The 27,998-nt window shown below is 42.4% G+C and overlaps 1 protein-coding gene across 1 annotated transcript in view; it reads right to left on the reverse strand.

The window, feature by feature from the left end:
* The window catches only part of ITPK1 (inositol-tetrakisphosphate 1-kinase), a 192,402-nt gene that overhangs the window by 97,080 nt on the left and 67,324 nt on the right, over nucleotides 1-27,998 (reverse strand). The window lies entirely within an intron of this gene.

The following is a 27,998-nucleotide window of genomic DNA, read 5'->3' on the forward strand; positions in this document are numbered from 1 at the left end:
CCCTGTCCACCTTCAAAACTCTTGAGCTTATTCTCTCCCACCTCTCATCCACCCACAAAGCCAACATCCACTGCCCACTTCAAAAATCCAACCAGTGCCTTTGCATTTTCTTCCATCCTGCTGCTTCCACTTCAGAGAAGCTTGCCATAAACATTTACAAAGCTTTGTCATTGCTAGACTTCACATCCCTTTTTCCAATTCCTGCTTTGCTGGGGGGACATGAAGTCACTTCTAAAACAACCAAACCCCCAAAATTCTCCTGCCTTTTCTCCGAAGGGCTACTTGACTACATCTACCGGCTTGACCACTCATAGATACGGAGAAACAAGAGTATTGGTGTGATACTGCACCTAAATTAACACAGCTACACAGCTTCCAGACAGTCAGAGAGGACATGCTAAATTCCTAAGGGCAGAATAACATTCACAGAGACCAGTCTAAGCAGAGAGGCATCTCAGCTGAAGTTAGAGCCTTGGCCAGTAAAAGTTGTTCATAAAAAAAGAGTAACACACACAAACACATTTTATATATTTTTTTACATATATATATATATTCCTACCTCTCCAACAGCCCTTGTTGGAGAGGATATACATTCATGTTTTCTTCCTCCCCTTCTGAACTAGTTAACTTTCACTTAGGATACGGCACAGAAGAAACCTCCACATGTTGCTACTCTAAGCCATCTTCTGAAACTGATAACTTATGTTGAGCTTCTATGCACTTCCCCATAGTCAATTACGCCTACATTTTGGGGAGGAAAGGGGGCTTGAAACCATTACAATGCAGTTAACTGACATCACTTCATAATTAGAAGTACTCTCCGACACTAGCCTTTTGAGGTATGACATGAACACTAACTCTTTCTCTTGCCTGTCCCACACTCAGGAGCCAAGCACCTCACCATAAGCAGTCACCTCCGAGTTGTCTGAGCAGGAAAAACTGAAACCACGTATCATTGCTGGCACAGCTTTTACACCCAGATGTTTTCATGTACAATTGAAAGAAAGAGCCTGTTTGATGACAAAACCCCTTCCACGTGCTTCCTGACTGACTGTTTGGTCTTCACTGTTAGTCTAAGAAAAATATCCTGAAACCTTCTGGGTGCAAGCACACTTGAAACTTTCAGGACAAATCTCAATTTCCAAATGAAAAACCCTTTCCTTATTGAAAGCAAAAGATGTGAACAAATTTCCCATTTTAATTTGTGGCAACAGTCACATAAGAATTGGCTTCATAAAACTTCAGGGAAAACTTCTATTTAATGAGGATTTTAATGGACCATGCTGAAAAAAAAGAGCAGAATTTGCTCCCTTTGCATCCCCTGACTTACTGTACCTGCTCAATCCACTAGCACAGAAAAGCTGACTTAAAAACCTCAGATGACTGGCGAAGAGAGTTCCTGCAGATGAAGTTACCCTGCGCATCGCAGCAGTGTAAAAAAAGCTAATTGCTTCCCAGCAGGAGCTGGTAAGGCAATTTCCAAAGGCTGCTTCCTCTAAGCTGTGTTGCAATGTGAGCACGGCTGCATTCAGACAGGGACTCCCACCAGAATGCAGTCAATCCAGAGCTGTCCAATTCCTGATTCTCACCTTACCAGAAAGGTTAAAAAGAGCGTTTCATGACTTCTCTCTCCGCTGCTTTGCATCTGTCTACAAGGCCCCTTTATTTCCCTCCATCCCTCCTTGGCAGCTGAGGATTACTGCCGAACTGGCATCTCCCTCCTCTTCAGTCAGTTCGCATGGCCACGACTCCCCGCTGGCAGCCCACGGGGCCATCCCTTGCTGCTGTTTACAGACAGGAAAGACTGAGGTGTGTGACCCAGCTGGCCCCTATTAAAGATAATGTTATCACAACTCCAATTGTTCCTGTCTACATCTGCTGGTGGGAGGAAATAATCAACTTGTCTGAGCTGGAAGAGGGGATGTTGGAGAACTATGAATCAGAAAGCTGCTTGTGTCAGGAAACTTCAGCCATATGTTGCATTAATAAAGGATTTTTTTCCATAGCTGTGCTAATAAATGGCAACTTACCATTATTTCTCCCTATTTCTTCCTATTCACATGGAAACGAGAGGCAGGGTGTGGGGGAGGCAGTGTGGAGAAAGGCAGAGACCTACATGCAAAACCAGAGGTAAACCTTCCCAGTGCCTTGTACGCAACTGCAGCCATACGCAGTGTCTAATGCGTACAAGACCTACGCTGCAGCGCAAATATAACTGCTAGCAAACAGGAAGCGCTGCAGGATCTACATGCACGTCCTGAAGTGCTGAACTCTAAGCCAAGTCCTCAGAAAAACACAGACTGAAAAACAATGGAGGTGTTCTCCATACCGGCTTCCTACTGACCTACAGCAGGATCCGCTGTGGGGCCAGTTCAGCTGTGGTTGCAGGCGCTGGGAGTGCCCTTTGGCGCCGACCTTCAAGGATTTTTTATTCTGCACAGCAGCATTTCAGAGGAAAAATACTAGGTTTATAACTGATTGAGTTGCAATGTTTTAACTAAAACACAATAAACTATGCTCCAAGGCATCATACTCACCTTGAGAAGGCTTGTCTTCTGTCCCATTACTACCAGCATTACGTTTATTAGTTTTAGCAGACTGGCTTCCTTTAAGCTGCAATGCCTGCATTCATAGGTCTGTGCTCTCACATCTAGAAGTTCACCATCCAGGAGGTCATTTAAGCCCTTCCAAGTTATTTCCTCCACCACGCATTTTTATCATTAGCCCATTTTACTTGGTGTTTGAATACTGGATCAGGACATCAGAGAGATGCTTATGAAGCTACAGCAGCTGTGAGCCATACAAGAACAGAGGTGACACCCAGACTCTTTGATTATGTCTGAACTCTTTGAGATTTTCAAGTCTCTGGACCATCAGCCAAACTCAAGGATCCTGTAGGTTGTTACAGTGGTGTGTTTAGCACAACTTGTTTACTCCACTTTTGAAACTAGCCAGGAGCAGAGTCTGTTACTACTTCCCAACTGCATGGCAATAGTGTAACTCACCCTCCTGCGGTTGATTAGAAGTGCAAAAACATGTCTCAACACCGGTTATTTGCTGACTGTAATACCCAAGTGGTCTACACAATATCCTGTTTCACTTATTGACAACATTATTGTTCTCAATAGAAACAAGCCATGGGACTAGATGACTCTGAAGCGCAACTTTTGCAGTGGAAGTTCTCAAAGAGAGGGAGAGAACCCCATCCTGCAGTCCCCACGCTCTGACCAGCTCTCCAAGCATGTTGAAGGTTTTGGAGCTGCTTCCCTGTGATAAAGCTGCACATCATTAAGTGCAGCTACCAAATATTCCTTCTTCGGCAAGACAGTGGGAACTGATCTCTGAAAAAGCAGACTGTTTAGGACAGTGACTGGTTGTACTAGATTTGGCAGGGATAGAGTTAATTTTCTTCACAGCAGCCTGTACGGTACTGTGTTTTAAACTGGTGACAAAACCAGTGTTGATAACACACCCATGTTATAGTTACTGCTGAACAGCGCTTGCACAGCACCCAGGCCATCTCTGCCTCCGAGGCTGCCCCTGCAGCCAGTGGCTGGGGTTGGGCAAGAGGCTGGGAGGGGACACGGCTGGGACAGCTGAGCCCATCTGAGCGAGCGAGCTTATCTGCCGGCTGGGGTCAATCCACCCCAGTTTTCTACAGAGTATCTTCCAAATTTGAGCTCAAGTTGCTGCTAAACACAGATTTAAAATCATGTTATAGGGTTAAAAGTGAAAAATAGGTTTTGAAAACATCTGGCGATATACTCCAGGTATTTCTGTTGTTCAGGTTAAGCATCAAAGCTCTTTTTGAAAGTCCCCTTCCCATCTATACACAACCATAGGCAGACATTCTTCTAACATGGAAAAACATGGAGACAGCAAACTTATAACTACATTTAGCATTCTGAGCGAGCGAGCTTATCTGCCGGCTGGGGTCAATCCACCCCAGTTTTCTACAAAGTATCTTCCAAATTTGAGCTCAAGTTGCTGCTAAACACAGATTTAAAATCATGTTATAGGGTTAAAAGTGAAAAATAGGTTTTGAAACATCTGGCTGATATACTCCAGGTATTTCTGTTGTTCAGGTTAAGCATCAAAGCTCTTTTTGAAAGTCCCCTTCCCATCTATACACAACCATAGGCAGACATTCTTCTAACATGGAAAAACATGGAGACAGCAAACTTATAACTACATTTAGCATATTTATGGCAATGTGACATTTTCAGTTGTGCAATTTAAAAGAAGGAAACTCATTTCAATATCAATGGATCTTGAGTTTTGACATTCCATTGTTTTCCCTGTTCCATTTTTTTCCTCCAGTTATTTCAGCTGTTCAAAGCTTTTCACATTCTTCAAGAAATATTTAACATACGCTGACCGAATATGCCCTTTCTAACACTGGCACAGAAACAATTTCCCTGATTTATGGCTAAGAAGATGGTCAAGAGACATTCCCAATTTCCTAAGAAAATGAGTGGACTATCTGCTAATCACACCCTTAGCTAGGCCACGTCATTACTTATGGCTATGACTGCTAAACGAGGCCTGGCTAGAGAAGATAGGAGTGCGCTTGCCTTGAGTGAGAGCCACGTGTGCAAACCCTTTGCCCACACGGTTCGTGTCACTGCTCTGGAAGCACAGGCTCATCAAGGAAAGGGGTTACACAAGCATGTGAGGGGGATAACCAACCTTCAGCAGCGAGGGGAACAGTCCTATAAAGTCAGCTGCTATTCAGAGCAGCAACACAGGGACCACAGCTCCTTGTTTGCATTGTCAAAGGAAGTGAGCGTTGTAGACACGGGTTAAGGGTGGACAGAAAAAACAGGTAAGTCATTTGATTTTTATGAGGGTGTGATTGCTCTGAAACAAATATTGAAAGGCGTATATAAAAGTCTGGTTGAGCTGCTTCTTAAATTTCACTTAGGAGAATGTGGAGTGCAACAACTTGCTCAAAATTGGTAAAATTTCTCTTCCGAACTAGATAGTTTAACTAAAGAAAAATAATCTCAGAAATTTGTATGAAAGCCTAGACATTCTCCTCGTAATTATTGTAAAACCTCAAACATAAGGAAGGAAAAATAGCTCAAAGCGTATTATTCTCAGGTTACTAAAGAGCCCATCGGGCTGGGCTATCTCTCTTTAATAAGTCCAAGTCTCCAAACAGAAAATCAGCAGGGGGGAGGGGGCAGATGGAGAAGGAAAGGCTCAAAATAAACCAGTGTTATTCAAACACTGCTAGATCCTAAATAAAACACAACAATACTGACCAAGCGGAGACACAGAAGACCTGGCATGGCTCCAGAACACAATAACCATTTGTCTTCTTTGCCAGAGGCAAGCAGCAGCTGGGGATGCCACTCGGGGGATAAAATAGCACCACGCTACAGCTGGAGAATTACTCCCAGGAGCAATGCAATACATAAGAATAAAAGATGACAAGTTAGATGAATGCCCTTTGAGAACCTTTTCAGAAAGGACTAAGTGTTCTTTAGGAGAAGCGGGAAATTTAAGGATGCAAAAAACTGCCAACATAGTTTTGCCAAATTCACTTGAGAGCGAAAATGAATTGACATGCAAAAGGCTTCATCTGAATCGGCCTGAAATCCTGCAAGGAAACCCTAGAGGGCAGACCCCAAAACAAGGGAGATGCCCAAATGGTATTTTGTGAAAATAGAGTATTTTCCTAAGAGTGAATGGGAACCCTTTGAAACACTCCCCAGAATTTGCAGGATGATTATACACACCGCAATGGGAACTTCTGAATGGCAGAAAACGTCTTGAGCATTTCGTAACATAGGACAGGAAAGAAGTGGAAAGCCAGCAAGTGGTTGGTATGTATTTATTTATTAATAATACCTGCTTTAAAATTAATGTTGTAATACTACCTGTAAACCTGCTCCACAGCAAAATCAACCTTTTGGGGAAAGGTATAAGACTGGAATCAAAATATAAAACCCTTCACAATGCTACATGCTCTATAACATAACAAACATTGCTGTGTTTCCTACCAGAGTTCACTCACCATTCATGTGGCTGCTTCAATAAGAATATACTAAGTGAAAGTAGAAGTGTAGGTGCCTCAGAAATATACCCTTGTGGTAATATAATCAAACATGCAAAAAAGACCAGACCAGCAATACAGGAAGCTTTTCTACTGCAGGGTGTAGGAGCTAAACTGGGAGAGACTTCTCAAGTGCAAACAGGAGGGAAGGGAGAAAAAGGAGAACAAACTTCTATGGTATGACATCAAGCTTTACATAAAGTAAATTATAGCCCTTTCTAAAACACCATTAAGTCAATATACAATAACCCTGCTAACGACATGGAATGGAAACAATTTCTTTTCTGCATGGCTGCCAGGAAAAAGAGCACTACAACACTGGAAGGAACATGGTGACCAGCAACAAAAAACAGGCAAAAGGGCTTGATTTCCACCAAGAAAGCTAAACATAGCTGAGAGATCCAAGACAACATAAGGATTCACGTTCCCAGGTCACAGCTAAATTTATTCAGGTACCTAAATCTCCTAAGCAGTTACAGTTTGAAACTCTTAGGTTACAATGAAGCAAACAAGTTACCATAAGATAAAGTCTGTGGATTTACAGCTCATCAACAATGCTGATGGCAGGTAGCTGTGGAGCAACCCTACTTTCACCCAAGGTGAAGGGCAGTATGGTAAAAGAGTATCAGCATCTGAAAGGTGCTTTGCCCTAGAAGAGAGGTAATGCTTAAGACGAGCAGCCTACAAAACGGGTTAACTAGGACTGATGGGATGAAAAGAAGAAAGGAAACGTATGGGCTGATTAGCAGGAAGACTTCCTGGCAGACAAACGTGTTAGACCACGGAGCAATCTCCCACAGGAACTGGTGAAAACCCGACTGGTTGAAGCTTTTTGAAAAAACTGACACCAAACGATAGCAAAACATAGGAAAGAATCCTGCACTTCAGGGAAACGGAGCATAGGTATTTCTGCATCTACTGAGCCCCCCTCCCCAATTCAACCAACTAGAAAAGCTTTACGCAGGTCTTTTTATAACTGGGTCCTTCCTTTGCCGCAGCAGCTTTGCTCCCACTTGACACCAGCCACCACGTGGGGGAATCAGGCCTGTCTCTTTCTGTAAGGCAGCACCAGTTCTGCCACCACAGGCTGCCCAGCTCCAGTCTCTGTGCCGCCTGCTGTCAGCTTTGGATCGTGCCAGTCTGCAAGATGTGAAACTAAGACCAAGTTTCCTCCTGCATTTGGAAATGACTGACTTAATACACTCTCTAGAGATTGCAGACATTTGCCATGTCCTTAACCGAGGCAGGCTTGCAGGGTTAGTGTTCTGGGATATTAATATATTGCTTACTACAGACACGTGTCACTCAAGCTTTAACTAGAGCTTTCCCAATAAATCTGCTCTGAAGTTTAACAAGCCCTTACACAGCTCAGCGGCATTCACAACACAGTAGACAGCAGTACATCTAAATACACTAATAATACAAAAAGACCTACTGTAGTTAGAGTTCAGCCCATTAACTATCCTGTAGCAATACAGGGCTGAGTAACCACTGGTTTATTAGCTGTGACCTGTAGCTATTTACAAAGGGACATACCAATATAAATGTATTTTGGTAAAAGCTATGTGCTGTAATGTACGCTGGGGTTCCAGGCACTTCCTTGTATCAACTACCAACAACCAGGATTTTTAAAAGTCCAGTTCATTTCACAAAAGGACAAGAGCCTCTCCCTTCACACACAAACTTAAAGAAGTGACCGGGTTTAATATTTGGCAAGTTCACAGTCTCTACAGCATGTGCACTTTGACACCAAACAGGCTACCAGTGCAGTTAGGAAACGCCCTATGCAAACGTAACTGCTTTTATGTACTGTCTGATAAAAGCTTTCAGAGGCACCCTTGGCTCACCAGTAGCTAGGCAGCAAGGATTACGGAACATGCACTTCCACAGCACATCCTGAGTCAGGTGGTTCAACACTGTGGGCATCTACATCTGATAAAAACGCTGTAAGAAGTTAAGGTAGGTCATGAAAAGGATGCCCTGTCATATTTATTACCGCAATGAGTAACTGACAATAAGGCAGTTACAATAACTTCAAGGCTCGTCACCCTTTCTCACTGAAATCTGTCATCTTTCTTCCCCTTCCTCCCTCTACAACCCAGGATGACCCCAGAAAGCACAAGCACTAGACAAAATCTCCAGACAGCACTGGCAATGAGTACTATGCTGTGGGCAGGTTCACCTTTGGCTTTCCCACTAACAGGGGCAATTTCAATTTTAAACATTTTACTGCCTGTAGACATAAGCAAAGTGGAAGAGTAGCTGAAACATACTAAGTAACATTAAATTTATCAAGATACTATGCAGCAGGAATTGTTTCTATGATTAAAACCAACAAGACATATGTACACGTATAAGATACCTCAATCTTTTCTTTTATGTAGCTGATCCTATAATATACAAGAAAATAGGAGAACAGGATTATCCAGAAAATTTCAGAAAGCTCCTTATACTTATTTTGGATTCACCTTATTCACACCCGCCACAGTTAGTGGCACAGAACCACCCCAGAGGAAAAATTAACCACCGCCTGTAGCACCTGCACCAGGGCGCAGCATGTGAGAAAACTTCCCAAGCAGCTACAATTGCAAGAGCAAGTTCTTAAAATATACTCATTTTGCATGAAATCTCACAGAGATGGTGTTGCAAAACTAACAAAACTCAGGAAAAGAATGGCAAAAAGCAGCAGCTGGAACCATCAAGGCTGGTATAATGGAAAACCAGGTGCTCTCCTGCAGAAAGGGCAGCGTATGCTGGTGTCGGTGGAGCTGAGGCATTGCAATCTAGTTGTATTTCCACCACAGCGGTGGGCTTTGAACAGCCGCCTAAGTATGCTTGAAGGCAGGAGCAAGGAGAAGAGAAGGAAAGTGGCTTCCCTCTCCACTGCCTGGCACTTGGCAGGGCACAGAGCACCGATGGTACAGGTTGCACCTTCAGAATGAAGGAGAACAATTCTCCAACAAGGATTTTTAAGCCAAAAAACACCCCAAATGACAATTAACCCCATGCATCATTGTAGCTTTCCTCCCCAGTAGATCACTTTCCTCCCCTCTTTTCGTAGCCCCTTCTAGTCACCTCTTTGTCCCATGGTCACTAACAGACCAGTGCCTATGATGCAGGACATCTCTGTCTTTATCAAAGCAACTGGGTGGCAAGTGGTGATACAGTGAATTAACTTGGGAAAACATGTTCTCATTGTGCAAAGGTGTGTGCCAAGCAATAGCGGGTAAATATAAAATTCAAACTATGCAGTAATTCCGTTGGGAAAAGTGTTTCACTGCCTCTCAGATGATCTTAAAACCTCTTCAATCAATTAAAGGCTCCTAAATCCCTGATGAGGTTCAGACCAATACTGCTAATGGGCCAAATTAAGGCCCAGAAAAATTATCCAAAGTCTCCAATGTGGGAATGAAAACAGGTATTTTAACTGCTTGGAACACCCACCATGAACTGGCTTAAATCACATGTGGCTAGGTTTTTGTTTTGCTTCCTTTAACCAGCTGTTTCCCCAGGGAACAATAAAATCCGCAGACTGACCCCTCCAGAAACCTCCTGCATCACCCCACCGTGCAGAGGGACCAGCTTTCCCAGCCATTTGTTTCCCGCATCAGCTTTTCCCTTCTGCTCCAGCAGGATGCAAGCCACTGAAACGGGCCACTGAAACGGGCACCTACACTCCAAACCTGGGCTTGCAGGCTAAGAAACTAAAGCTTATAAAAAGCAACTTGCCAAATGCTTGACCTAATGTCCTCCTGCTTAATCTGAACCACGATTATGGCAATATGTTTGGGATCAATAGGCAAGTGTAGAAAAGGACGTTACAGCACGTTTTGCCTCCTCCTCCTGGTAAATCTTCCAAATTCTTACTCTCCATGAGACAAGTGGGAGCAGGAGACAGAAATACAGATGGAGCCTGTCGGGGGTGGGGGTGGGGGGGAGAGAAAGAAAAAAGAAAAAAAAAGGAGATTCACCCTGCAGCAGAGACTAAGAATATATGCAGGAGAATTCAGCTGTTTTCTTCTCTGCCAAAAATAAACGTCTCAAGTAAGTGCTTCAAGTAACTTTTAAGTATTAAAAACAGTTTATGAAAAACGGGTGCCTTTCAAGCCGTCTCCTTCTAGGGAAAAGTTCCCAGCAAGCATGATGAGAAATAACCAAGACCTAACAGCAATTAATTTCCAGCCCATCCATTTATCATTTTTATTTATATCTCAAATTGACACAAGACAGCTAGACATAAGCTAACAACCTACTACACAGAGGTGACAGCAGCAGAGTAACAATTTATTGGACTTATTCTGGGCTCTTTGATTTGGTTGGATTTACTTCAGGAACCAACAGCGAGGGAATTATTTTTACCAGGGAATATAAAGTTTCTCCTCTTCATCCTGTGCCTGCAAGAGGGGTGACCTTTGTTTTCTTGGTAATAAAACTTTTCTTTCCCAGTCTTTCTTTATGTTAGACATACCAAGCTCATGACATTAGTCTGCTATTTCAGAATTTCAAGTTGTCTAGAGTTTTGGAGAAAATGGGTGGTATCCTCAAAAACATGTCTGGGACTGCTCTGTCTACAGTATGTGCTATTTTAAAATGCAATGGGAGATGTGGTTGTGGCACAGTCACACACTTGTGTTAGCCTGAATCTTCCTAGGAAAATGAGCAAAGGAGGACACAGTGGCATCGACTTTGGTCCAGATTAGCAACATAACTACATATTTCATGCTCTTCAACAGATCGACCAGTCCACGTGGAAAAGATGCCACTGTTGCTACCCATAATGGCTAATCCTGCAACCCCACTTCCCCGGCTATGCCGCTGGAGCGCTCCCAGAGTGCTGGCTCCTGCCCAGAGCCACCTCCTCTGACCACAGGACGTAGCAGACTACAGAAAAGGTTTTTAACCTGCACGGATCTTGCCATTGTAAAGGTAGTCTTGTTTACACAACTGGCCCGGTCCCCTCTGGCAAAACATCAGCCATGGATAAGTTAAAATGCTAAACTCGACTATGTGATGAGAACAGCCTTCAGATCCTTCCTATTAATTTTCTAATGCCCTGGTGTAGACTCACCAAATATCCTGCTGAAACCTTGCTTGCAAAGAGGTGCTGAGGCACGAAGTTTCTCTATACTATTGGAAAGAGCAATCTCTCACCCCCTCACCCCTTCAAACCCCTTAAAAAAAGCATATTAAAAGTGCAGCAATAAGATGCCGGTGTTTTTTTTTTTCTTTATAGGGGCAGAGGTTCTGCAAGTCACCACGCTACTTGGCTTCTATATTTATGTCTGCTAAATTTGACCAGTTCCCACAGAACCGAAGTCCCTCACTGAATACTGAAAGTATCTCATCTTGTGGGGGAAACCTTTTGGTTAAAAAAAAAAAAAAGTTTTCATCCTGAAATTTGTATTACTTGCTTCCCTTCCCCCCCGCGTAACTAGCATGCGTATGGAGTATGCATGTTCCTTGTGCATGCAGTGGTATCTTGTTAACTCCAAAGGAAAAAAGACTGTAATCACTGAAACATAAAACGGAAGTTTCTTCGTCTGTGAAGCTACTAGGAAAAAAAAAAAAGGTTAAAAGCCTGTACTTTTAGCTTTCTTCTACTGCATTGCAAATAAGTAGTAGACTTACAAATGTAATATATTTTTAATACAGTCATGAGAAACACAAATACCAAAATCATGCTATTTTGTAAAGTATAACTGATAATCTCATTGAGACTGGAATTCTGCTGATGACACACAGGCTGTTGCATGTGGGATTTTGTGTATTTTGCTCTGAAGTTAGAAAAGGAAAAGTCCCTCAAAAATGTCCAAAAATGTTCATAGAGGGAAAGAGACAATGGATTAGCTTCAGCACAGGGACCCGAGAGGCTCTGCCTTTCTGTACCCCAAAACTAGAAGTCACCCATGCACGTTTACATCATTAAATAATAAAAGAGGTCTCGAGCAACCCAAATACAAGCAGTGCAACAGTAAAGATGTTCAGAAAACCTGCCAGCTTCGATAACGGAATTCATTCAGAAAAATTTTTCAGCTAAGATTTTTTTCGGGGGGTGGGGACGGACAGATAGAACGGGACTCACACACAAAAGTTTGTGTGCAAACGCAGAGTGGGCTGCTGCATTCATATTTACACCCAGAGGAAACAGCTAGAGCATTTGGCATTTTCCATGAACCTTAATAGCAGCTGCTCAGCACCTCTGAAAAGCAGGCTCGTTACTTAGCAACTTACCCTCAGATTTCAGATACGAGAAGGACCACTATGGTCATCTGACCTGTCCTATAGCCCAAGCCACAGAACTTCCCCTCACCATGACCTCCATCATAACCAACTGCCAAAATACTTATCTTTGTGAAAATAATAAAATCATTATTTTAAATAGTTTCAACTAACTTTGAAGCTAATTTGATACCTAGTAGCATCCTTTAATGATCATTTTCCCTCAACTAGATCAGCTAATTTCCATTGCAATGCTTGCAATTTTCATGTTCCAACTACACTTTCTATGCCATAAAAAAAAAAAGTTAAAAAAAACACCTTTCAAAATCTGGTGAAACACATGAAAATTTAGTGCTGGCAGCATTAGTTCTGCCACATTTTTCTTTCAGAACATTACAGCCAGTCTCAGGCTGTAATTCAGCATTCAGCGGCGGCCCAGTAGGCAGCACTCCACACGGAGGTTGGTTGTGGGACACGGCTGCAAGTGTTCGAACATTCAGGCTTCCACCTTCGGCTACGGCTAACGGCTAGCACCATAGCTTATAACCCAGGATGTGCTGCAGGTAACATGCGAGGTGCAAAGCACTCTTCTGCCTGTCTTGATGCAGGAAACAAGGTGTGACAAACACAGCAGTGTAAGCTGGTACACAGCTAGCAAGGAGCAGAAGGGAGCCGAGCAGTTTAGAGGGGACTGTCCTAACAGTTCATCATGCTGCAGGAGGCTTCCCATCATCAGTGCTCTTTCTACATAAACAGTCATTCAAATGCTGTACTCGTATGGATTAACAGATTGTGGGTAGGTCTGTGATCACATACAGGCAGCAATATGGACGATCTGCCTCCCTTTGCACAGCCAGAGCAGATGTAACCTGGCTCTGACAGGGATGCTGTGACATCACTGATGTGGCACGGGGCTCAGGAGGCTAGTAAGTCCCATGGAGAAACAAAGCTAGTCCTCTGCCACGCTAGCACAATTTTGCAACCTCAAAATGAAGAGCTGGCTTGTCTCCAGCCAACTTCAAGCACAAGCACAGGACAGGCCCCAAAGACACGTCCTTCAGTACAGCCTGTTCTGAACACCACAGCCCAGACGTTTGTGAAGGGGAACAAAGGAGGATACAGAGCCAGTGCGAAGAGTGGTTTGAAGTTTGAAACTTGCTCTTCAAAAGCTCTGTCATTCAGGCTTAACCTGCTTATGCTAACTGCAGAAACATTCAGCTCAAAAGTAGTTCCATACGCAGAGCTTAAACAAATGAGCAAGCAAAACTATAAAATAAGGGACAAAATGCAAACGAATGACCGGCAAGCTGTATGTATCCTTGACATAAATACATGCTTTCAGCATGGAGATTAAGTGACTTGAACTTTTTGGTAGACGTGCCATTGCTCTGTTTTGAGCATCTTATCCCAAAACTACAACACATAGAAAAGCATCATCCAATGTTTTTAGTGTTAGGCTTAATAAAACACATACACAAATACTATTTTAATGGTCTTTAGTTTTAGAATTAGGTTGTACAGAGTTTATTCTTTTACCTATTTATTCTTGGTCAAATGCACAGCTTTTGAAATAGGTGAAATGACAAACACATGAGGCAATGGATATTAAAGTAGATAGGTGTCCACTGTTTCGCACAGAAATCAGACAGGAGAGAAAAGTCTGCTATATAGTTCCCAAAACCAGACTGAAATGACAGGAAACACTGTATGTGCTTTGAAATGTAAACAAGTGCAATGTGGGCACTTAAATGAAAGTTCTAGCCACAACTAACGGTTTCTCATTCCCATCAAATGTAGGTTCTTCAAATCCCTGACTGCTGCAAGCATCTGCAGAAAGGACAGCACAACCTTAGATAATCTCTTCATGCCACGCACAGAACAAGACAACCAAGACAGGTTTGGTATGACCTACCCCGTCAAGTTAAACAAACTGTGCGATACCCTTGCCCAAACCAGACTGCATGTGTAAAGGCATAACCTTGCCCTACCTCCTCATAGTTGGTTTATCTCAGATAAACCCACGACCTTGACAACACAGTGAAGTATGATTTTCAACATCTGTAGTGTTACAGATGAAGTAAGTGTGCAGCATGACAACCTTCAAGTCAGTGAAGTATGCTACACTGAAAGATCTCAGCCCCTCAGTGTTAAAATGTATTATAGACACAGTTTTGCTTTTGCAAACTGAGAGAGAGAATTCAGCAGACTGTTCTCTTGTTGAACTGTTCCAACTTACACGTTTGTTGTATGGCAGGTCAAGTTTGCAACTGAGGAAAGACTTGAGGTCCTTCACTAAGTCAGCCTCCCTCTTTAGTCAAAAATATCACTGTTCATGCTCAGCTCTGTATCTTCATACCTTCCTTACTATGAGAATGTATTTTACACGGGGTATTTTCCAAGGAAAATAATAACATTCCCTGTTTTCTCCTCCTTGAAGACACGAGATTCTAGGGTCAGGGGACTAAGAATTTGAAGTGACCGCAGGAACACCAGCAGCAACAAACTGAATTTCACCAAAATCTCACATTTTCCATTAAAACTTCGATTCATACCCAAACTCCTTTAAAACTCAGGTAACACTAGACCTAAATGCAAATATTGCAGTTTGGTTTCTTCTTGAAAAGCTCAAGAAACAGTAGAATTTCTTCAGCCCACATCCCAGAATCAGAAAGAATAGTTAAAAAAAATAAAGCATTGTCTTTCCACACTCAGCATTTCCCCCACCTACTACGTGCCCCTTGAACCAGTAAGATCCATAAACACGATGTCAGCTATGTTACTGTCAAGTTACTGTTGCCTGCGAAACACAGATGTGGGGCATTTCCCATATATTTACTGTCCATACCTCAGACCCTGAGGACAATTTTTAAAAAAGAAAATGTTTCTGATTACATTCAGCTTTCACCTCCAGTACAAGCTAAGTCATTTAAGTCAAGCAAGTTATTGGTATCAATATACAAGAATAAATGGCCTGAAATATGCAGACATTCAGACTTGAACTTACAATCCCTCTCAATCTCAAAAAAACCCAACCCTAAACAAGATAAAAACCCCACCACTCTCAGGAAAAGAAATGTTGATTATTAGAAACAGCAGAGTCTTACAGCATTAGCACAGAGCTGTGAAGGTGGAATATCAGTCTAGATCCCAGACCCCTCCAGGGAACTTTTATTTCTTAGCTATTACTTGGTGAAAGACTAATTAAGAAGATTTCACAGATTAAAGTGTGAGTTGCTTTAATATCAAATAGTTGCTTCTATTTTGAATACTCAGGAGATGCTCCATTACAACAGCTGCAGGCATCCCATGAACACCTACAGAAGCAGACAGTATCATTAGATCAGGATGACAAACAAGACTGAAAAGCAAAGAATTTTACAAACAGTGCCCCACAGAAACATGGAACTCTTCAGTAAGTGAGCTGCTTTGTTTTGCTTTAAATTTCTATTTACTTGCTGTTTCTGGGTGTTTCCTCATTGTTTTATGGTTCATCCTATTAGCACGAGCATGTCATAGGCAACCTCACTGTGCCATAAGCTGTTGCTAAGTGATCCTCTGCAAACACATGAAGTTCTTGAGACAAAATCATAAACAATCCTGATAGATTCAATAAATAAAGTTGTAGCACATCAATCTTAAGAAAATTTATAAGAATTTAAAATTCCCAATCATCAGCAACTATGCTTGGTACTGCTATCTACTGAAGATGAAGTAAACTCTGTTAGCTCTTCTTTTAAACATTAACTTGATGGTATTACTGCACCAAAAGTTGGCTACAGACAGACATATCTGGGCAGTAACAAAGACGACCTTCAAGACAGCATTTCCATGGACAGATTATTTTTCATACAAGATTATGCAGCATTTACATTGCAATTCCTTACACAAAGCAAAAAAAGACAGCATAGTATTACTTGCAAATCACTTATGCTGTAAGCAGAGTTAAGCTGTACCCACTCCAGGAGAGTCTTGGACAATAGTTATAAAAAACAATCCTCAAAAACTGGGAATACTCAGCAGTAAGGAAAAGGCAAAAGCAGCCAGATTCGTTGATTTGAAAAGGACACATCAAAAGAGTCACAGAGCCAAGCGCTATAGAAACACACAACAGACCCCTTTCTGGCTGCTACGAAAACACAGGACACCCCACAATAACCTCAGCTGATTCGGGACTACCACAACTCCTGGGTCATGACCATGGCTTAGCAGCTGCATGAGAACAGCTTTAAAGTCCCAGGAGGCTCAAGGGCAGTGGGCTGGCCACACCTGCCTTCTAGAAGCACCTTTGGTTTGACCTCAGTCCCTCCAAACTGAGCAAACTGCTCTCCCACTGCAACGCTGCAAGCATGGTGCTTCTAGGTGGTTCCCCGGGGCAACCTCTGGGTAAGGCACTCCCTCCTCCATTACTCTCCAGAGAGGTCCTCCTTGCACACAAGACTGTACCTTGGTTGCCAGAGTAGGGACTTAATAACGGAAGCCAGGAGTGTGATGAAAGCAGACCTGCTGAAAACATCATTTAAACCTTCTTAGTGTCTAAGTCAGCACTTTGCCATTTAAGAAAAAAGGAACTCGACAATGCAGAAGTTGGAGACGGCTGGGAAAGTGCATTTCCACTTGCTCTCTAACTTCCCACAATGCAAACTAAAACTACCCACCCACCATCAGGGTGTGTTGCTATCCTCTTTCCTTCCTTGCGCTATATTGAGGTCGGACCCACTCTATACCAATACAGAAGTAAATAGAAGCCACTGAGCTGCTGTACAAAGGGCTGACCACCCTAAATTAGTAAAAAGACATTACACCAACCGACCCTTAAAAGGCACTGCAAGGCCTGGACCGTACTGCATAGACTGAACATGCTCTGGCCCTAGCAGCTGCATACAAACCAGAGACCAGCCGTACCAGCTCAGGCACAGCACTATCACATCTATGCAGCACACAGCGCTCACAAAGCCAACACAGCTTTTGGGTGCATCCAATTCTACAGGCTCAGTCAAAAAGATCCAGATTTTAGGAAGCACAGAAACAATTAGAGATGCACCGATCTAATCATACAAGCAGGCTGAAGAAAGTAAGAAGAGACCCAGCAGGCTGTAACATCTAAGACAAGCAATGACAGCATCTATCAAAAGAAAGCAGAGAACTTGAGCATTCAACACACCTGTTAGGCAAGACTCACAACTGGGTGTAGTTTCCTCGCTTAGCAGGAACTGAAAGCAGGGCAAAGATGGTGCACTTACTTTACTGGCAGGAAAAAGGTCCTCTGGCCAATGCAGGAGCGTCACTGTTAGAAACCCACCAGCAACTTTAACCTGCCCTTCTTGGCTCAGAGGTGGAAAAATAGTCAGGAGCAGGGACGGGTGGGAGGATCTGTCACCAGCAGGGAGCAAATGCTATCTCTACCTCCTTTTTAGTCACTTAGTTCACTGATAACCAGCCATTAAGGCCTTGAATGGCATGCAAGTCATCACAGGGGGCTCATGAACATCTGGTTTGACTCCATTTCAAACTGCTTTGTACTTAAAGTTATAAAGAAAAAGTTCTGTTTCGCCCTTTATAGCTGCCGTTCTTTTTTCAGCCACTTAAGGATGTTATCATAAAGGAAAGGGTATTACAAGATAAGCTCATCTAGGTCACAGGAAAGAACATTTTCCAAGCTAACCTAAAATACAAATGATCTCTCTGCAATCAACATAAATTCTCTACAGACTGCAGCTACCTTGTCCTCTAATCTTTGCCATCAATCGAACAATTTTAACACAGTAACTATGCTGCTGAGGTTACAGGACAGCAGAGTTGTGCAATGAAGCTTCTTGTACAAGAAAACATTTTCAGATGCACTTAGACCTTTGAGTAAAGGAAGCTCTTGGCTTCAGTCAACAATTTACTACAAAAACAAAGCTAAAAAGCTTTTCTCTGTTTGCAAAGTCGGCCAAAAATTCCTCTGCAACAGTTGTTTCCCTTACATTTCAGTCTCTTACGGTATTAGCTCAGTCCCAATGGCATCTTTTCCATCCCATCTTCAGAAGATTCTGTCAAAGCACTGTAAATAACTTGTTTGCATTTTGGCAAGGTACCAGGAGGAATATTTTTTTAAAAAAAAAAAAAGGTCTTCACTAACTACTAATAACCTGATAAACACTCAAACAAGGACACAATATACATATAAGTTAACATGTATAGCAACTTTAAATTAGATACAAAACCCCTTTTATTCAGGGAAGCATGCCAGTTGGGAAATTAAATGAGGCAACTATAATTTATTGAAGCAACCTCAGGTTAAAAAAATGATTAGTGAACTCAAGTAAGACACTGAACTATCCTGGATCCTAAAATAACAGCCAAAGAATAGTACAAGGTAAGTCCATTGCTTAGCCGTGACAGAAGCAGTCTAAGGTATGTATATAGCTGTAGTTTCTGCTCTCCCACTCATAACCTCTGTTGTGCTATTTTTCAAAGACAAAGGAGCAGCACCCACAGTTTGATTTAGGTTTTTTTTATTGTGACTGAAATGTCTGACATCTTAACGACTAGCTAATTGACAGCATTGCCTTAGGATCCTACAGGTCAACAAGCAAACTTTAAGCAAAACTACAGAGGACAAGTTCTCTTGACATGCTTTTATTCATCTATAATATGAGCAACAATTAATTCTTTCAACTCCTTTACAAAAATAACCTTAACATAAGAAGAGAACAATTAAAATAAAATGTACTACGGCATCACCGTTTCAGTAACAAATCTACGCTGTATACCGAAGGCAGGCTTGGGTTTGCTTTGGTTTTAATATGCAGTTGAGTCAGAGAGAGCGCACCTGGATACGGAGCCTCCTAGGAACAAAACCACAAAACTACAGACGGGTGAGCAGGAGGGGAAACAGCAGAGCTCAGGCTGTGACTGCCATGAATGAAACTGCCCCGTAGCGCTGCATGGACAAAGCTCGTCGGCTTTTGTGGTTCCTCTGGCTTTGGAATTTATACAGATTCATTACTATGTCAGTAGCCCACTGTCTTTAAATATACTAACAGTATCCTCCCCAGTATAAATCTGAGCAACAGAGATATATTCACACGAACCTTCCGGAGGAGGCTTGTCTCCAAGCTCCCCCCGAGTCTACGGGAAGAAAGTTAACTCCTGCCCTCAACCTTCTTCTCTTTGAAAAGAGCTTTCCAAAAGGAGGGACTCTATTTCCACCACTTGCTAAAGTACTGCTTAGGGCAGACCATACCCTTAGGTATACAATGAGTGTTTCCATCCATTTATTAACTGTGTTTGGCCCACCCTTGCTCCTGGCATAGCCAGCAGAGAACCACACTAACGTCATCTAGGAGGCTGCAGCAGCAGTCTCCTTTTTGACAAGTCATGTGAGGGAAGAGGCATGAAAAAATAAAAATAAAATGAAAATATCACAGCTCTCAAAATTTCCATAAATGTGACCTTATGTTAAAGAAACACACATTTTTGGATAACCCACTTCTACCTCACTTTGGAGAAACTATGCTTGTAATCATCTTAATTGCTCCTGGCTCTCTCCTTTCGTCCTCAGACTGAAATCCTACATTCAACAATTCCTACCCTAAGCTATCAATTGCACTGCTTTTGGTACCAGTGCAAAATTACCCTTAGCAGTAAATATTCTCAAAAACTAGACAAAGACAGTGATTAAAAATAAACTGTCAAAAAGTCCACGAGTGTTTTCCATCAATATGCTAGGTCAATATGAGAGAGATTGCAAAATAACAACAAAAGGCATAGAAAAAAGTCTACAGCATGTGCACAAACCCTTTCTGTCTGACCTGCCTACCTTTAGACATACAGCAAAAAGAGGTCTACACTGTTGCCAAAGAAAAGAAAACACAGATGTATTCCTTTCACCAGAAATGCAGAGTTAAAGTGAATGATAAATATTCCTTCTAGCAAAAGACATCATTCTTAAAACAGTGCCCGCTGCAGAAAAAGAAAGGGGGGGGAAGGGAATTTCAGCCGTTCAAATTAAGTTGAAGCCACTCTGCTTTCTTCTGCTATAATTCCATGAAGGCAATCAGGTTCAGGAAAACATTTCCAAGTTTCACTGTGTTTGAATGTGCCCTGTTTTATATAGGGACAGCTGAAGTACATGTGCTAAGAGTTTCTCTAACTTAAGGCTAAAGAACAAATACAGGAAAACCTAAGAAACTTTAGGGCCTAATGTCTTTAAGCATCAGATTTTACTGGAACCACATTCAACCCTGTGATATGAATATGTTTATGTCATTTAATTGTGAAGTGCCAGAAGAGCAAACAAGCATGCAATGATCTCCAGATACAATTATCTCAGGTCACAGCTAAGATCAAAGGAGTAACTTTTGCAGAAGCTGGAGAAAGGAAAAGTCAACAACATACACTAAAAAGACCTCCCCAAACTCCACTGATCTTCTGCAGAGTCCTCTGGAAGTTCAGACCTATCAGCACCCTCACTGAGGAAGGCAGGCATATAAATAGTCTCCTTTACTGTCCTGATGACATTCTCTCTATAAAGCTTTGGTTCAAAGCAAGCAAGTCTGAGCTATGGTAGATGCCTGTCACTGTTCCCAAAGTAACATCGTTGTCCCTGTGGAACAAAACCCCAGGACTGAAGACAATGTTACAACTGCCATCACAGCAATGAGCTTGCAACTCTGCTTGAGCAGGAGAATCACATGATTTCACCCCCAAAACAGACAAAGGATGGGGCATTCAGCTGGGAGAGGACACCTCAATACTAGGATCAGAAGTACAGTCACCCTTGGCACTGTATCAAATTAACTCCATCCTTCCTACTCCAAGAAGAAACTTCAGAAGAAAAGGTCAAAAGAGCTACGTGCATGTTTGTACTTCAGCACAGACTTTGCAGTTCAGCAAACTGCAAATGAGGCAGGTTGGTTTTAAAATAAGGCATTTCCTGAGTTTCACGTCTCCAAACACACCCCATTTGTCCTGCTCTGATACCATATCACAACACCTGCATCCAGTCAGACAAATAATCCTATTGTTTAATGCAGCCCAAAATTAAAGCCTGGTCTTTGTTGGCCCATAGGCACCACTAGAGTAATCATGATTAATAAAAACAATGTCTAAGTGTCATTTTGTGCAAAGAGCAGGACTGTATGCTGCAAAATATTCCTAGCCAAAAGAACGCAAATACAGAGGTTTATTCCCCAGCATTTCTGTCAGGGTCTTATTTTCATCCATACTGTTTCTTGAGGAGGGATTTATAAAGCTTTGCAGTTCACAGAAGTATCTGGGAAGACACTTACACGCTGATAGCTGAGAGAATATTACACACAGCAATTGTCAGAAATTACCAGCTCCCATTAATAGTCCCATTTTCCTTTACACACTCATCGTACTTTACATCTCCACCATTCAGATATCTCAAAGCAACTTAAATGACATTCCACTACAAGGAATATTACCTTCATTATGAAACAGAGGCAGAATTTGTAAGGGAGTTGCCCAAAGTGCCTGCAGTAAGTGACAAAGCGAGGCAACTCCCCACTGCAATCTCAGTCCCATTATAGTCACCAAAATCTTTGGCAGACGTCCCACGGGGACTGGATTTCCACCCAGGACATCCCAACTCCCAGCCTTTAGCACTGTTAGGAATCACTGCCTCATCACTACATACCAAGGAGTCAAGAGAAGACAAAGGGGCTGGGCAGAGCTGGCTCCATGAGCCAAAGCAGTACAAGCTCAAACCTGACAGCCATTCATTACACATTAGTTACAGATTTCTAAATCTTAGTAATGTTTTCACTCACCCAGGTGACCTCTGCAAGTGACTGCAGAGCCCACACCTCTCCTAGGCCACTGGGATTCACAGTCAAAAGAAAGCAGTCAAACCAGTCAGTAAGAGACTCTCTCTGAGCCACAAAAATTTCTTCATGGTTCTCTCATTCACTCACCGAGAGTGAAAATAAATCAGATCTAAATACATTTTGATTTGTTTGGCTTACTCTGCCTAATTTTTAAGAATAAGTGCTTATTTATTTAATCTGCTTAATCCACATGGTGGAAACGTTCTGTAGTTTTCTCTTCCTCCCTGCCCCAAGATATGTATTTATTCTTCTTCCCCACTGGACCAGAAAGGGCCACGCTGTACCTAACTGACCAGTCTGCTGATGCAATATACAGCAGCATGCCAAAAACATCTCTCCCTACACTGGAAGCTGTGCTTCATTCCTGCTGGGCAATGCTGCTTCTTACGTACCAAGAAGGTCCCACATAGAGGGATCTCCCCTACTGAGAAGGACCAGCGAGAGGATTCTGCCTGGGATTTGTTCTTCCACAGTCCTGCTATTTCTGGGGTTGAAGCTGAGATTATCACATTTTTTTTGGAAGACCTCACTTTCTGTGCTTAGCACACTCTGCGTAGCACCAAAGCTAAGAAGTATCAGGATCTTCCCAAGATCTTAACCAGCAACCCCCCACCTTCAAGCATGTGCAAAGTACCTAACACAATGCAGACCGGGGGCGGGGCTGGAGAGCTTCTGTAGCATCATTTCCAGAAATGCATTCAAGGCAAAGCTGACTGCCATCCTCAGGAGAACACGCACTTTACTGAGGGGCTGGCATGCATGTGAAAATAAACTTTCTTCTCCCTGTACTAGAGAGCCAACTCTCTAACATCTCAACAACCCTGCTTGCTTTGGAAGCTTTCCAGTACATCTTTCTGTATATGCTATCGGATATATATAAGCTCCTTTTCTCACTTAGAACACGGCTGTTCCAAGCTTATTCCATCAATACTTCATGTGAAAATAAACCTCTCCACATTTCAAGGAAAAAACAGTTCCCTGGCAACAATTAGTGGAAACTGTTGTCATTGGTATTTTACTTTGACTGAAGAATTAAAAAGGGGGGGAGAGGACCCTCAATTCTCCTTCGCAGGCCTCAGTAAAACCCACGGCTCAAAGGACAGTTTTCTTCTCCAAAGTAAAAGATTTCAAATATCTCAATTCCCAGAGAGTTGGGGGAAAAAAGGAAAAACAAACCAGCAGCCGAGACCATTGTAACTACTACAATCAGCTGTTCCACATTGAAAAACATGTTGTCCTCCATATCCCACTGCTATTAAAAAATGTGCAGCTTGAAATACAATGACTAATCCCACTTTTATAGCCAACTGACTAGAACGTCTTTCTAAGATAAAAGAGAGCATTAGTGTTCATTCGAACCAAAAATACCCACCCAAAATAGGAAACCTTTGCTATTTTAAAATTAAAAAATGCAAGTGAGAGCCCTAGGAAAGCTTGGGCATGGAAGTGCTTGAAATGGCTTTGAAGTTGCGAGAAATACGAAGGCTCCAAACGTTGTCACATAAAGCCTGAACTGGCAATTTGTCAGAAGCCAAAAGGGCTGCAGCTAATTATTCTGGATTTGCATAGCTTGTGAAACAAAAATAAATGCATGTCCCCATCAGAGGTACTTGTGACGATTTCCACTTCACTGCACATGTTTTCAATCTTACAATCTTCAAACTAAGCCAAACAGATTTTTCCTGAAAAACAAGGTAGATGGAGATGTTCTCTTTCCCTCACCAGCATACAAAGTCATAAGAAACTGGATACTTTACTGGCTAAAGAAGAACTGTCAATTTGCAATTTTAAATTTGGCCCTATGCTAATTTTGGGGATGGAGGAGTGAAATTGAACAAAACCAAGTTTTTATTAAAAAAAGATCAGAAACAGCTTTACCTTTTAGAAACTACCCAAAACCCTTCTTTGCTAGATTCCACTGTTAAAAACCAGAAATTTTTCTCACTGTAAATGTCTCATCAGACAACCACTGCATGACTTCAGAGGCAGTCTTTCCCTTGAAAAGGTGATGAAAGACATTATTAAGAAATGCTTCAATATAAGCATTTACTGGCAAGTCACCCCAATGCTAGTGCAAGAACTGCCCTGCCTCAGCCTTGCCAGCTGCTGCCTGCAGACGGGTAAGTTTTCGGTCGTTTGTCACCTGTTCAGAGCATCCCCTGGCCACCAGCTCAAGCCACTCCAGCCGAGCAGGCAGCTGCAAGGGGCTGGAAGAGCTGGCAAGAAAAGGAGGGGATGACAGGGAGCAACTCAGACACTGAGAAAGCCCCCTACAGCTCTGACTGGCCTGCCTCTTTGCCTCCCTGTAAAGGGAGGTACGTAACTGCCACAGGAACCACGAGAGCATCACAATCAGAATACTTTAAATGCAGCCTTAAGATTAAATGCAGCTGAATCGGTGCTGTCTTTCACTGGAAGAAAGCCAGCAACACCAGGTCTGCTGACCACCTTCACCTGCTCTTCCCTTCTCTTTGCGCAGCATGGAACAGCACGGGGAAGTCCTGATGCCAGGCACTGCGTGGACCCACATCCCTGCTGAGACAGCTGCAGCTGCAACTCCTGCTGTGCAGGTTTGGCAGCACAGCTCCCAACAGCACTGGGGCTGGTACAGCAACAGGGTCCCTACAGGAGCTTGGATACGTCCTTCAGGCTTCCCTGCTGCAAAACAGGAACAAGAGCGCTTCCTTACCTCACGGGCTACAAACAGGTAAGCACCCTAATTCAAAAAGCACCCTGATACTGTGGTGATGCCTACTTAAAAAAAATTAAGCAAATGACCTGCCACAAGGTAAGAGATATAGCACAGTATTCTGTTAAGAGCCCATATTTAAAAGCCAGGAAGACATTTGTTTTTTTCTTGCAATATAACACTCGTTTGTAGCTGCCCCACTGACTTGGATTTAAGCTACAGAAAGCAAATCTAGATCCAAAACACTGCCAGATCTTAAACATGCTAGTACTACTCAGTTCTGCCACGGCCCACTGGAAAACCAGAAATGAGCTAACCCATTCATGCTCCCAAATGTTTGGGTGCAGGCTCAGACTCATACTGTCTTTGGAAATTTCATAACCTTGAAAGCTTTTTATTTGATTCATCTACTGTACTATCTTTTAAGCCAGATAGCTTGATGGATGTTACTTGGTTGTACTATATAATGTCACACATTTCAGCTCCTGTGCATTGAGTTGACAGTGAATTCTCATTATGTTAGAATTTAATCAGTATTTCTAGAAAAACAATTACTTATCACCACACAAGTTGAGAGGTTCTTTGTTTGTTTTCAATGTGATGCTTGAATAATGTCTTACTGCTGGATAAAGGAGCATGCCTGCTTAGCATCCCACTGCCAGTCCTAGTCTTCCATTATTTCTCTTTGGAGGATGCGCATGTTTCCCCACTCAATAAAAACAGAAAGCTGGAACCACTCTTTCTGCTGGAACTGAAAGTTTGAGACAAGACAAAACACAGAACTTGAACACAAGTCACAGAATCTTAATTGCTGTCTAGCAGCAGCTCACTGATAATCTGTACAGCGCAATTAGCCTTAAGAAAGCAAAATAAGAGGACTTCATCCATCTCGGTGAAGAATAGAGGACCATCCTAATACCTCACTGCAGGAAGGAAACAGAAGTCACACAGGTCCTTATCTGAAGACTTCGAAGACTTCCCTTTAGTAGTAGGAAATTCTTTGCTGCTCCTGTGCAACATCTTTGGAAAAGAATAATCAGATCTCTCTTCACAGAAGTCAGCACACACCAGTCCATCGTGCTTGCTATCTGGAAGCCAGTAACTGGACCTTACTTTCCGACTCACTACTTATTACTGGAAAGCATGTTTACATTCAGAAAATTTCTGAATTTATGTAAAGAAGAAAATAAATAAATAGCCTGTGTATCTTTGTATTTTGAGTTACTTGTCTATTGTCAGGCATAAAAGCTGGTTTCTCTTGAACAAGATAGGTTCTTTTAAGGAGGAGAAGGGGAAACAAATCAAATAAACGCTGCTGCTTAACAGATGAGAACAATATTCCCTCTGTCAAATAAACTTTGCCCAGCAGATTGACACCAAGACATCCTCTACCTAGAAGCAGGGCTAGCGGGATGGATTATATAAGGTGACTCAAGCAAAGCTTTCTAGTAATGCTGGATGGAGAAAGAGCCCATTTCTGATACAACCCCTACTGGCTACAAGTACATGCATCAGGATATATGAAGCAACACACACATGATAGGCGAGGGGTGATCACACACAGCCATCCATCCTGCTCTAGCAGAGCGGCAGGCATCAGTGTTCAAGGTATGCCTTTGGGGCACAAATTCCTAGTATAGGTTAGTCTGACATCTCAACTATGCTGTGAAATTTGAGACCATGAAGTACTTTTATACGAAGTCCTGTCTAGTTCTGTCCAAATGTTTCCCAAAACTGTCTTCCAATAAAGAAATCCTTTCCAATTATTTTGTGTCTATCCGATGACTAGCCATTAAGCTACACAAACATCAGAAGACTAACAGGTAACCCGTGGAAGGACAGCAGCTTTAATCCACAAGGTAAAATGGAATTTGCCCTCTGCTCAGCTAGTCGGTGCATCACTGAATTCATCTCATATGAGCACCTTGCTGCTTAAATGTACAGTGCAGGCACAAGGCACATAAAACAAATGCAGACATTGGATTGTAATACACTGGGGTATTATTAAAATAGTGTCCCCTAGACAGTGACACAAATATAGGCTAGCTTTCTCCCTGTGCTGCTTGTGAAGCTGTGCTTCACAAATGCTGGTTTGTATTTATCAATCTGGAGATGCTATTATCACAACTGACAAAAGAAGCTGCTCCTTAAACCTGAGCAATAGGAGGTGCAAGTAAGGAAGATGATGCTGTAGTGGTGAAAGGTTAAATGCAGCCAGTATACGCCCTTTTTCCTTGTAATACCATGCAGTTCTCAGACAGCCACACATATCTGAAAGACATATTCTTCAGTTTAACTAGCAATGAGAATTTTTTTTAAGCCTTTTCTGCTAGTGGATCCTTTAAAATAACACGGCCTAATTTTTCAATTTTTTTTTTTTTAAAGTGCTTTTCTCCTACTCCCTGCTGGTGTTGAGAAGCACCTTTCACATGGACTTAAGAGCAGCCTCAATTATCAGTGGCTAACACCCCATTTTCCCCCCCTCTCCTCTATCCTCTCTATTGAGGCAGTTTCGTCTCTGCTACTGAGATATGAGAAAACAAGTGTGACAAACACACTGACCACCTTAAGAGTGCGAAACGAGCACGAGGTAAGCATCAGCAAGAGTGAAACCTATGAAACACAGCTCTTCTAAGTACATGAAATAAGCCAGAAGGAAGCATATGCTTCCCCTTTGATCTTTTAGGGCTATAGTGCTCTATGTTACAGCTGTCAGGGTAACATAATTCCTTTCCCAAGTTGCCATCATCCTTTAAGTAACATCTTGTGTGAAATATGACCATTCAGACCTGGGAAAGAATAAATGTAGCCAATGTTTATGGTTGGACTCGATGATCTTAAGGGCCTTTTCCAACCTACATGATTCTATGATTCTAACACCTGAACTTATCTGTAGATGGGCTACAACTCGAAGGCACTTTAGTATCATTTCTCTGCTCACTGGGTTACAAGAACATTCCTTCTGCCATAGTTTTTTTTCAAAGGCCTGCTCCTGTTTCTGTTAAGCCTGACTGTCCATGAATGCATAATAAACACAGACTAACATCACCTAATCAACTATCAGATCTTCTTAATTAACAGACAGAAAAGCCTAACTGCATTCCCACTTTCACCAGGGCACCTGCTGAGTTAAGACTAGATGGGCTCAACACATGCTTCACAAAAGGGGGATCCTCTTTTTCCAAAAACAGTA

This window comes from Aptenodytes forsteri, unplaced genomic scaffold (genome assembly GCF_000699145.1).
Source record: "Aptenodytes forsteri isolate BGI_AS27 unplaced genomic scaffold, ASM69914v1 Scaffold193, whole genome shotgun sequence".
Classification (NCBI taxonomy): Eukaryota; Metazoa; Chordata; class Aves; order Sphenisciformes; family Spheniscidae; genus Aptenodytes; species Aptenodytes forsteri.